This window comes from Galeopterus variegatus, unplaced genomic scaffold, assembly GCF_000696425.1.
Source record: "Galeopterus variegatus unplaced genomic scaffold, G_variegatus-3.0.2 Scaffold49, whole genome shotgun sequence".
Classification (NCBI taxonomy): Eukaryota; Metazoa; Chordata; class Mammalia; order Dermoptera; family Cynocephalidae; genus Galeopterus; species Galeopterus variegatus.
In genome coordinates, this window is record NW_007726160.1 from 804,411 (window position 1) to 812,184 (window position 7,774).

Here is a 7,774-nt window from a genome sequence, read left to right on the forward strand (position 1 = left end):
TTTGAAAACAGAATTTAAAAAATAAAAGCAGAAAGCAAGAAAAGATAGAATTACAGTGCAGTGACCCTGATTATGGTTAAATACTTAAAATATGAATTCAGAGAGGTGTTGAATAGGGTCGCTGCCCATGAGCCCAGGATATTTTACATGATCCTTCAACATCAGTGGAAGGATTGCTTGGATGACTTCCTTCCCCAGTGCTCTTGCCTTTCAAAATCCTAAAGATGGTTTCCTAATGTCTTGAGTTCAGGTAAGAGCATTGTCTCTGCTAGACATTGATTTTTGAGTTGTGAAAGGCTCACCAATCTGTAAATAACTAAGTTCGGATAATTCATATTCTAAATAAAGAAAATAATGGGTTATCATAAGAGCAAATAAATTGAATGAGGGTCACATTTGAATGGGATTGATATTACTTAAATGATGGTGTTCAAAATATGGGCTATTTTACTTTTAAATAAATATTTCCCTTATAATAACACGTCTATTTCCTCAAACTTCAGGTAATATGGTTATAATTTCTTTTTAAACTCTTACTATCTGTGAGTCTCTATGCTTGTCATATAAAATTGACTTTAACACATTTAATCATTAAAGAATCCTGTGAAGAAATGCTGTTTTATACCTATTTTGCTGATTAGAAAAAATGAGAAATGGAGAAGTTTACAAACAAGCAAAATACCTCCTAGGTAGATATAGATGCTGTTGGAATTTGAATATTTAATTATTAAGTACAAAAAGCTGTAGCTCTATTCCCACCCCACCTCCTACATCCCCAAAGTCACCTATATTATTAGAATGGTGTATAAATCAGAATCCAGTCAGAAAACAGAAACCATATCAATTGCTTTAGAGAGAGAATTTAATATAAATGTACTATTAACTAGGTGTAAAGCATTGAAAACTAACAAAAAAGGCAAAAAGAGCACACTGAGGTATCACAGAAGTAGCCAGTGGAGGACATAGCTGGGGGAACAAATGAAAGGGATTGCAATGAATGAAACGTAAGTGTGCGGAGGAGAGACCATTAGAGTTGAATCTTAGACTTCTATCAGTATTTTGTGAGAGTTCCAGTTTCTCCACATTCTCTCTAACACTTGATATGGTCTGTCTTTTTGATGACAGCCTTTCTACTAGATATGAAGTGGAATCTTATTATTGTTTTAATTCACATTTCCCTAATTACTATGACTTCAGCATTTTTCATGCATGTATTAGCAATTTGCATACATATCTTTCATGAAATACTTATTGAAATTGTTTCCTGTTTTCAGTTGGATTATTTGTCTTCAGATAATTGAATTGTATGAATCCTTTATGTATTCTGGATATAAATTCTCTGTAATATGGTTTGTCAATATTTACTCCCATTCTGTGGCTTGTGTTTCTATTTTTTATTAATGCCCTTTGAAGTGCAAACATTTTTAATTTTGACGAAGTTCAACTTTATCAATATTTCTTTTTATGGATCATACTTTTGGTATTGCAACTAAGAAATCTTTTTCCAACCCAAGGTCACAAAGATTTTCTCCTATTTTCTTCTAAAAGTTTCATAATATTACTCTTATGTGTAGGTCTATAATCCATTTTGAGTTAATTTTTATGTGTGGTGTAAATTAGGGGTCCAAATTCCCATTTTTGCAAGGGGTTATGTCTTGACATCTGTGTTGAAAATCAATTTACCATAAATGTAAGGGTCTCTGTCAGGATGCTCAATTTTGTTTCATTGATATATTTGTTTATCCTTACACATGTACCAAGCTATCTTGATTACTGTAGATTTATAGTAAGTTTTGAAATTGGGATGTAAATTTGTTATTGATATCAAGACTGGCCATTTGCATTTTCAAAGCCTGCTGAAATTAGATAGCAATCGTATTGAACCTATAAATAAATTTGGAGAAAAGTTGTTATTTTGCTACTTACAGAGTAATTGCACCCATTCAATCATGGCTCCTGGTGAATTTTTAAGACATGAGTTCACATACATTAAATCCTGGCTGTAGGCGGAGGGAGGGGAAGGGATCAGGCTTATTCCAGAAACTGAATACCAATAGCAGCTGATTCTTCCTAGAGAGAAGGATATTGCTTCTTGACTTAAAGAATTACCCAATTTCCTCTGAATTTATTAATTACTTCACTGAAGACTGCAGAACCTCCCTTCATACGTCCAGAGGTGGACATCTTAATAGTACTCACCATATTTTGATATTGTTATCATATCTAACTCTAGTACTATATGACAATTTTCAATTATTTTTAAAAACATTAATAGACAGTTCTTAAAAGTCGAAAGGACTTTGTTTCTTTTTTTGTTTGTTTGTTTTCTGTTTAAGAATCTTATATTCAAGCAGCTAGTTTTTCCACTATGACTTTGCTTTAGTTTTTAAGATATCTCATTCCTCAGCAATGACCATTTTCCATAAGAAATCATCTGCTTACACATTGGAATCTCTCCTGTCTGCATATAATTTGTATCTTCAATACAGAAAAGAATGAATCAACTCAAATCATTTTTAATGTTTTTACAGAATCATAGATCACAGTGGAAATATGAAGTGGAATCTTACTATGGTTTGAATTTGCAGATTATTCATTTATCTTTCTGTTTAAAGACTGAAGCAATATATATATAGCAATATATATATATATATATATTACTTCTATACTGAACAATATTTTCTAATATTATTTACAAGCTGACATATGGGTCACCATTAAGATTCCCCTTGCCCCTCCAAAAAATGGCCAGAGCCGTAAAATAATAAAATAAAAAAAATAGCAGTCTGTTCCAGAATCAAAAAGGGTTTTACTGGACAGTCAAATAGAACAGCTCTGTTTTCTAACAATTACATTTTACCAACCATGTGGATGGAATAATAAGGGAGATGATATTTCAATTCTCCATTCATCTCCATTGGAAGTGGTTCTTGACTAGAAAAAAAAAAGAAAGAATACAGATATTTACTATTGAACTTTTTTCTGAGATGTATCAGACATTCCTCTATATCTCGAGAGTGATTTCACATAAATTCAATTTGAGAGTTAATTAAGAAACACAATAGAATATTGGTTAGCCAGGTCTCCCAGAAAATTCTCTGTTCTAGTTGTGCTACTTGAGAAGCAGTTTAATAAAGTTCATTTCAACTTACTAAATTTTTAACATTGCATTAAAAAAAAATGCTAGTTTGTTTAGATAATGAAAAATCTAATTCAGACTGTTTTTTCTTTCTTTTTTTTTTTTTTGTCTTTTTTGTCTTTTTCCGTGTCCAGCAACGGATCGCAACCCTCAGTGTTGCCCCCGTACCAGACCGGGGACCGGCAACGGGATTGCAACCCTCGGTGTTGCTCCCGCACCTCGCTCAGCCAGTGAGCGGGAACCGGTCTGTATGTGGGATCCGAACCCTCGGGCGGGAGCGCCACCGCGCTTCCCAAGCGGTGCACTTATCCAGTGCGCCACCGGGCCGGCCCCCAGACTGTTTTTTCTAAGGTAATAATACACAGATTTCTTTATGATTAGTGGTCCAATTCTAAAGCTGTCTTTAGCATGCTGTGATGCACCATTTGAAATGCCCACATCCATTGCAGAACAAAATAATAGGATATTCAAGGATTACTTATATCTTGCATTATATGCATCACGTTTCCTTCTAAAAGTTGTTTTCTGGGATACACAACTATGAATGACCTGAATAATGAGTATTTCAGGAAGAAATAATCTATTAGGCAATGTTCATGTAATTTACAGTAGTATTTCTAATGATAGACCCCTCTGAGTATGTTAGTATAATTTAGCTATCGTGTTTTGAACAGAGGGCTCATCTTTTCTTCTTAACTGTATTTGTAAGAGCTCCAACTACTGTTCCGTAAAAGTCACTTGCCCCCACCACCATCCCCCAAAATAATAATAATGCTCTCATCTATTTTAGGATTCTTTTCACAATGGAGACAGAACCTGTAAACTGCAAAATAAGATCTCTTTTCTCCTTGGGAGAATTAGTCCTTTGTACAAATAAATAAATAAAATAATAATAATAACATTATCAAATTTTAAACATTTTAATACCTGTTTGACAAAATTGGTACATTTTCTTTATCTAAAATAAAAAAATAAATACAAGTCAGAATAGGCATAAGGAAAAGTTACAAACTCTGCTCTGTATCATAATGAGCAATACTGACTCTTTTGAATAGAGGCTCTGGCAAAATTAAGAGAAAATTTAGTCTCCGAAAATAAAGTCTTGTATTTGGGCAATGTATAATCACTGCCAACTTGTACTTACAGAGGGAGTATTCACAATGGGAGGATGTATGGACTTGCTTGAGATTCAGACTAGCGTGGGGATAGTAAAGAGAAGTGAGAACCACATTACATCAATCCAGTGTCAAACCCCTTATCCTGCTGTCTAAACTTCTGAAGTTTGGTGAAGTTCAATGATGCAAGCACTACACTAATTCTATAAGTGAAATCATCCTGGGACATTATAGCTCCAGAAAAAATTACTTAGATTTTGGGAGATAGAGTATTGAGGAAAGTGGATAGGGTGTGTTCAAACCTTATACATAAATTGGAGTCTCTAAAAAGTGATGGGGACCGGAAAATGAGAGGAGGCAGAGGTTTGAGTTACTTTGGTAGGTGTGTTAGGGTTATCCAGAGAGACAGAACCAATAGGATATAGCTAGGTAGAAAGATAGATAGATAGATAGATAGATAGATAGACAGACAGATAGATAGATAGACAGACAGATAGAGTAGAGAAGATTTATTAAGGAAATTAGGCCATGTGATTATGGAAGCTGAGAAGTTTCAGGCCTGGCCATCTGCAACCTTGAGACCCTGGGATGCTGGTAGAATGAGTCAGTCCAAGTTCAGAGGCCCCAGAACCTGGGGAGCTGATGGTATAACTATCAGTTCAAGACTGAAGGCTTGAGAACCCAGAGGATAGGTGATGCTGGTATAAATTCTTGCATCTAAAGGCCAAGGAGCCTGGAGGTCTGCTGCCCAAGGACAGAAGAGGAAGAGAGTATCCCAGTTCCATCAGATGGCATGACACATTCACCTTTTCTTTAGTTTTGTTCTCTCTGTGTCCCCAGCTGATTGAATAGTGTCTGCTCATATTGAGAGTAGGTCTTCCTTACCTAATCCATCCAGATTCACATGCTAATGTCTTCTGGAAACACCCTTACAGACCCACCCAAAAATAATGCTGTACCAGGTTTTTATGTATTCCTTATTCCAGTCAAGCTGACACCTAAAATTAATCATCAAAGTAGGATAGGAAGGTACTGAAGGGAGAAAAGCCAGATCATGATTGGGAATATTCACACAAATTGAACCATTGTAAACTATTTGATTTTCTAAAGATACTTCTTTTGGATCTAGAAAATATATTGTACTATTTGTATTTAAGTTTATTTCCATGTGTCTTAGTGCGTTTAAGCTAGTATAACAGAATAGCACAGACTGACTGGGTAGTTTATAAACAACAGAAACTTATTTTTCACAGTTCTGGAGGTTGGAAGTTAGAAGTCAGGATGCCAGCATGGTCAAGTTGTGTTAAGTGCTCTCTTCTGAACTGCAAATTTCTTCTTGTCATATCCTTACAAGGTACAAAAGGGATGAGAGGGCTCTCTGGGGTCTCTTTTCTAAGGGCACTAATCTTATTCACGAAGGCTCCATGCTCATAACCTAATCACCTCCCAAGTTCCACCTCCTCATTCCATCACATTGAAGGTTAAGATTTCAATATATGAATTTGGGGGGGGGGGCAAAAACATCCAGGTCATAGCACCATGTTTTAGTCCAACAGTGCAGTAAAGAAATATCATATATGTTAGTATTGTCTTGTGTTTTGGGCTTTGTTAAATTAAAAATAATTGCAATGACTGACCTGCCCCATATCTTCTGATGTTACCTGTGGAAAGGGAGCAGCTTCTTTTCAGGTAATGTATCCAGGAGTTCTAGGTAGTGATCAGAGCAAAGTGAGTGGTGATCCATAGAAGAATTGGCAGGAAAAATAATAAAGCAGTTGTTACCTTTTATGTTCTTGTATATCATTCCTGTGAATGAGTTTGGGGTGTGTATGAAGAGAATATGGCATGCACTGGACAGTAGCTTAAAACCAAGTCTGTCATATAATGTTTAAAATTCTATATTTTAAGTAAAATTACCTCTATTTTATATCAAGTAAGATGAGTATTACAAATTTAAGAAACTGACAAGATATAACTTTGTAAAAGTTGTTGTCAGGACATAAAAGTAAACATTATTTTGTGATATTTCCACTCTCTCCGTTCTTATTGGCTTTGTACAGCTTTTTGTTTGTTTGTTTGCACATTCTAAAGTTAGTTTTTGTGGTATTATGTTCAGTCTCTGATTACTCACATCAAGCAACACCTTTTTATGCCAGTAAAAATTTCAACCATATTATCTGTAGTGCTTTGCATGAACTACATTTAGAAAGTGAGAGGAAAATTTGCCAGAGATAGTAAAGTATCTTAAGTAAAGAAAATCTGTTGAAACTAAACATTTGTATAAAAAAACTTAATTACTTCTGAAAAATTTTTTTAAAGAGGCTATGTATGAACAAAGGATATGAAAATGGGAAGAAAGAAAAACACAATAGTATTTTCTCCAAATTTGATTATTCTTCTATTACATAATTTTAAAAGGATATTGATTTTTGGTGTAATGTTAGGATTATTCATGACCACTCAAATGAGTTTTCATTGTAAAAAAAAAAAAAAAAAAGCAGTTAAATCTTATAAATAGCAAAAGCAAGGCAAAAGTATATTCTATATAATCTAAATATAATAAAGCATTTCATACTATTAATACATTAACAAAACTAGAATATTTTATTTAAAATTTTTCAGACATTTGGGGGAATTTTTAAATACCAAAAATAAGGCCTTTGTACTCTGAGTTACACAATATCAACATTTCAAACAGAATTTTATTTGGTTGAATGTCTCTTGGGTACCATTTAAAAAAATACTTATAACATGCAAAAGATATGAGTGTTTCCACTGTAAAGGAAATTCAAAGGACAAAATAAATAGGGAAAGCTTAGAATTTTGGATTGACACTCTGGACAATTTAATGACTCTTGTTTCTTTCCATTGTCTCTGGCAACATAATTATCTTACTAGCATATTTAGTCCAAGTCTCTTGTCAACCTAGGCCTATAAAATGCCTACTGGCAATTGTGAGTCTACTTGCTTTCTGTCCAGCCCAATTTGTTTTTCTTTCCCCAGCAGTTGATTTAAATGCCCAAGCCAATTGTAATAAACTGGTCTCTTTCTCTGCAGACTGCTGCAAGTTATTCTTATTTACAGTATTCATCCTTGAAAACTACTCAATGGTTTTTGGATCATGCTCTTGTTTCAACAGGAGTCTACATTTCTGTTTCTCATTATTGTATTTTCATGTCTAGATGACTCTAGGGTTCAAACTGAATTATTCCTTTAATTTCAAAGACAATTTTAATTTTTTGAAAATATTCTGAATTTGAGGGCAAAGAAAGACTTTTATACAAAAATGATTATGGAGAAATGACAGAAAGAAATTTTTTTATACATTTTATGCTGTTATATACATTGATCATTATTATATTAGTATCATAGTACTAATACATTATCATTAGAATCATAGGGTAGATAAAGAAATTTAGGATAGAGACTCCAGACAAGGCATGCTTATTGGCTTTGTCTTTAGAAGTCATAAAGAACTGAATAATTTAAATAAATAACTGAATAATTATCTTTTAATAGT